Source organism: Dendronephthya gigantea, unplaced genomic scaffold (genome assembly GCF_004324835.1).
Source record: "Dendronephthya gigantea isolate DGI-Jeju-01 unplaced genomic scaffold, DenGig_1.0 000128F, whole genome shotgun sequence".
Lineage (NCBI taxonomy): Eukaryota > Metazoa > Cnidaria > Anthozoa > Malacalcyonacea > Nephtheidae > Dendronephthya > Dendronephthya gigantea.
Genome location: NW_021163138.1, coordinates 478,774 through 484,773, shown reverse-complemented (window position 1 = coordinate 484,773; position 6,000 = coordinate 478,774).

Here is a 6,000-nt window from a genome sequence, read left to right as displayed (position 1 = left end):
AAAAACGTGATGCAGGAAATTTATTAAGTGGATTAAAATCAACCCATCAGGTTTCAAAACATGTCCCGTCCATCTTTTTTACAATTTTATCTGCCTATATATAGTGCTTGACGATCTTGTAATACTTACTTATCAAAGGTAATTAAAATAGGTAGAATAGGGGTAAACAACAAAAAACAAACCCAGGTTTGGAAATTTTAATTATCTACCATTCTTCAAAAGTGTTGTACAATATATAACATACATAATATGGAAAACGTGTCGCTAAAAATTACATTACGTACACTACAATATCTCTATTTACATATATTTACATCCTATCTATATCAATTGTCATTGATGTCATAAGGAAGTGGAAAAAAGTATTTTTTCCCTTCCAATTTCATCAAAATACACTTCTTCCTAATTTGATTGGGATAAATTGCTATTTGTACAGCAGCAGGCTCTACTTCTCTCAGGAAAAAGCTTTCCACATTAAAATCGGGGTCTCTGTACAGCGCTCTACCATGCTCAATCTTTGGTTGAACCAACACAACATTATAAGTACTGCATTTGCAGTATTGCAACTCTTCCATAGTGCATAAACACTCTGGTTTAATTATTAGAAGACCTACAATAATACCGTATCTATACTGGCCATGTTCAAATGCTACATTTCTGTTCACATGTCTCTTTGCTCGAACATAAGAACACTTGAGTACAATTTCTTATCTGCAACAAATCTGGAATACATCAAGCCACAGCGCTTTTTCACTTCAACACCAATCAAATTTTGCACAGCGAGCACTTGTGATGCAGAGAGCTGGATAGCTCTTCCTTTGCCAACACCTCGAACACCTTCTGCTAAGGACACATCGTTGTCAAAAGACTTAACATCTCTCAACTTCTGAAACAGTTGGTAAACAGCGGGGCAACTTTCATCGTTGATGTATTGCTTAGCAAGTACAGGAATCCTTTTGGTAATCACGTATGTCTCTACAATTTGTCTCGGAATATGTTGCGTACCGTGAAACATTTTTTGCAATGTGTGATTGTTCGACTCAAAAATAAACGCTGCAGAAGACCAAAGAGGGCCACAATCTCGAACTGACTGAGCAAGATGGATCAACTGATGCACGTTGAATGTACAATATTTCAAGCCATACAATTTCTCAACTTCAATAACAAACTTTGTTAAACAACCTTCTGCAGAATTGATATCATTTTCCGTGATGGAATCACCAAGGAGAGAGTACACACCATAAACAAACAAGAAGAAATGCTTTAGATGTGTTGATGGAAGTATGCCACGGAGTATAACGAGACTGTAGAAAATGAAGCCTCTCCACTCTGATGCTTTCCAGTGATTTCTATCACTAATCGACCTCGGTGCACGGCTCATTTCCCCAGGAACTTCAATAGAATATAGTCGGGCATTGATCTCTTCTTCACTTCTACCAATGTAGAAACTTTTCTCATGCTGTCGACTATCCATCCACATGTTTACAAACTGACGGGTGACACCCAAACAGACACAATGCATGAAGTCAACAGCAACCCCTGCAATACAATATTTTTAAAGAGTTAACAAAGTTTGTTCTGTGCCAGTCCACAAAACATAATGCTCAATGCATGCTTTATCGAGGCACCCGCGGGCAAATACCCTACTTGGCAAGGGGTCCCTAAATTGGGCAAGACTATTGGGCAACAAAAGAACGCAATCAAAATCACATCTACCAAAAGAAGAAAAACATGTACAGTATAATTTTAATTTACCAGTTATCTATGGCGTAACTGACGCTTACTAGACGCACAGACCCCTGGAAGAACTTTTGGGAAATAATTAAGTATACTTTACCCCGAACTTGGTCGAAAGAAGGAAGAATTCCAACAACGGATGGTCCTTTGACTCCCTTGACATCCTCGCCTTTTTGGATTGCTCGAAGACCATATTCAACTTGCTTTTCAGCTGTTCGCATCTTTGGAGGGCCTCTGTAAGGATAATATCTGGTTGGCGGACCACCATTATCAATAGTTTCACCGGGAAACTCACACCAGTCGCATCCATGTTTACCATTGAACTGTTTACAGTTTTTGACAATGGCTCTTGCTGGTGAATCGGCACTGAGAATGTGCGCAAAAACCTTAACTTGCTGTCCATCATTTTCAAATTTAAGACCAACTGTCTCAAGGGATTTGCATTCTTCAATAAATGGCTTAAGAAAAGTGTTCATAGCTGGTTTTGTTGTTCCAAACCAGAGTCCATGCAGAAGGATGTGCTTCTCTCGTAAGTGAGGAGGCAGCTCGTTAATTGCACTTTGCACTGGCCAAATTGCATAATTAGACGATTCAAAGACAGGAATTCCGTCTGTGTTCCAGGTTAGTGATAAATCATGACTGCCAGAAAAGTTATGATTCTCTGCTAACTTGCCATATAGTTCTGCAGATGTTATGTCAGAGATGACACCCGTGGAATTTTTGTTCCTAGTGAGACGGTTCATTAAATGTTGTCTTAATTTTTCCTCACCAAGCAAGTCTTCAATCTGACGTTTCATGGGTAGATATAAGAAATAGTTGCCGTTCTTGGTACACTCATCAACATTAAATAGTTCCCCACAAGATTCACAATTTCTTTCCACTCTGCTTTCACCAAGGTAAAACAAACACATTGGACAATAGAAGTGAATCTGAAAAATGAAAAGCAATTTAGTGGTATTTTGGGAAAAGGCCATCTTTACATGAATCCTGATGTAGTGATTGTGAAGCAAAAATGTTGAATAATTAACCAAAGACCGCCTCAGGTCCCCAAAATACCCATGTAGGTTAAACTAGAGTATTAGTATCTACTGCTATGTTAGTCCAGTCATCGGTCAACAATTAGTTTAACTGAACCAGTACTATTTATGTGCCCTACTATATATTATTTCACTTTTATGTTTAACTCCAGTGATATTTTACTTTGAATAAAGCATATTTTAACACCTCTGTTTATTTTTTAAAAAAAACTTCAGAGAAGTAAACTGCTATTTATAAAAAGGCTGTCAGAAAGTTTACTTTTAATTTTTTAAGTTAACCTGGGGACAAGCTAACCCAGAGCTCTTTGAAAAACCGGCTTTAGGTATACATGGGGCAAAGATCTCATTGGCGGTATAAATACAGTAATCCATATAGACATGTGTCAGAACCATATATATATATATATATATGTAGATATTTTACCTGAAATAAACCACAATTAAATGCTTTGAAGAACTTATATTTCGTTGCTGGTATAGAATCTGGTAAAAGAACATTCAACAGAACCAACAGATCTTGTAGTGCCTCATGTGTAAGATGATGTCTGATTACATACGACATTACGAGAAGGAGACATTGTGCTGTAGTAACATTAGATCCTTGATAAGGAGGGTTTTCATTCAGTAAGCCTTCTTGCTAAATAAGGAAAAAGATAAACAAAGGCTAATTCAATTAAAGTTGTCTCACCAAACGCTTAAACCGAGAGATTAATAGACTAGCAGCCTAAATAGGCAAGAACTGATCAGCTCGTAATTATACTACTCATAATAAATCCCCACGGTATCAAAATTTGGTATTGATACTAGTATCGAAGTGGTATGGTATCAATTCGAAAATGCTGATCATCACTAGCTTGTAACTAAACTGTGTGACAATATCATTTAGGGACATAAAAAAGACTTATACATATCAACATTTCAATGTGTATAAAACATCCCCAGGTCAATACATCTCAAGCAATGTCAAAACAAGCCAGAGTAAAAAAATGAACTCAAATAAGACTGGAATGCTCACTCTCTGACTCAAGATGGCAGAACATGCTTGTAGGTATGTGAGGGTTTCCAGTCTTATTTGAGTTCACTGGAGTCGAAACATCCCCATGTGAAAATGCTCAGCCCCAGGCTCATTTCAAGCCCAGGTCAAAAAATCCAAGAACAAACTGTTTAAATTTTAAGCTTGACTTCAGGAGTGGATACACCAGAGTACACCACAAGGTACACTGAAATATATAGCCAGCTATATGTCACCCAGGTTTAAAACTCAGTCAAAGTATATTCACACATAAATTTGACTTGCCTTAAAAATATTAATAAAACATTTTGACTAATAGAGGTGAAGTGATGTTTTGACAAGTGTAAAATTAGAACAACCATGCATATATGTACCTGCATATTTGTTCCAGTTTCTGGCTCATCAAATATATTATCACGGTCCTCCCCCTGGGGTTCATGGGCCTCTGTCTCATTTAATTCAGGGTCAGGAGCATGGTTATCCTGTAAAAATTATAAAGGGTTTAAATTATTAGACTTTTATTAACCCTGTTCACAAAGTAAACTTGAACAAGAACATTCTTACATAAACGCTAAATATATATCAGTGAAGCTTGTACCTGCAAATCGTAATCATCGAAATATACTTGTTCATTATTCAAAGCCAAAGGATCAGGATGAGTTTCGACATGATCATCAATATTAACCTCTACTAAACGCCGTTTACGCCTGTCATGTAAAGTAGATTTTGGAACTGCAATACTTGAATCTACTTCGTATTGTTTGTATGGGCCCCTATGAGGCATTTTAAAGACTTTTAAGAAATAATTAAGGTTTCCGCCATACAAACATAAAATATCTTTCAGAGCAGTAGCAGTATTGTTGTGGAATTTTTCGTTGTGTTATTGTGGCAGTGTGGTCATTAACTAATCAGATCAGTATTTCAGATTGGATATTCCCATGGCAACGCGTCGATTGTGACCAATCAATGTCTTCATGTATGACCTCATTTACATTTCCCAGCACTCCATGCATGCCACATGGCCCACATGCGTAATTTGCGTTGACAGTTGACACTTGACATTCAATACTTCAGCGTCTTTCGATTGCCTTTATATTTACGATAAAAAAGTTCAACTTTAAAGCAATATTTTTGCCAAATGACGATGAAATTTGCCATGTACGAGTTTTGTGAAGACAGTAGCTGTGATGTGGGGGAAAGTCATTGGATGATAAGCGAGGATGAGTCTTCCTTTAACAACAACGATTGGGTCATGAAGAAGGAAATCCTAGTACGTTGGCCAGTACAGCCGAAGGACTATTCAAAATGGGCTAACAAGCATGGAAAGTTCCCGCTGGATTTAGGATGCGCAACTAAAACCTACGCTGCTCGAGTCCTAAAATTCCATGGTAAGTTTGACTTTATGTAGCTATGTAAGGTAAGCTTTAATTCCCTGGCAAGCTTGACTTTAGCGCATATTCTGTTATAGTCTTTGAAAGATTATTGAAAGTGTGTTATGTATTCTTATGTTAATATTAACGCGATGAAATCTATAGATATATGCAATTATTTGTTTGAATAGACGGAAAATAATTCAACTACAGCTGTATATTATGTTATTCTATATAGCTGGTCATGGCAATGGCGTCAGCCTGTCGTTTTACTACCGGTTTATTTATTTAAATTTGGCGCACATTCCACGCACAGGATGTGTTATATATAGAAGCTTGCATAATGATCATAAATTTGCCATGTTTAGAAACTTTGATTTCTACCGATCTAGAAGGTGCTGTGTTGATGATCTGTTTTATAAAGTTTATTAAATTTATTTTATACAAAATTCTCAATTAGGATATCTGAATGTAGCTCTATTATACTGCATCCCTAAAAAAATTATATTTTTTATAACAATACAATTGCCACCACACTTCCAGCTATCATTACACTTGTAAAAGTTCAAGGTTGCATAAGTTTTTTTTCAGCCAAAACAAAATTATTGTAGCATGATCCTCACATACTTGTTCCATCCAACAGATGATTATAATTGCCTTTGTGAGGTTGAATGAAAATTATCTAAGCACTGGCACAACACAGACACCTTCAAGAGGAAGGGGGCAAAGAAATGGCAAGAGGAGTGATCGCTTAGATGATGGAGATGATAAACAACCATTAGAAGCAGTAAGTTTCTTGTTATTTTATTTAAATATACTTCACGAACTTGTCTGACGATAACTT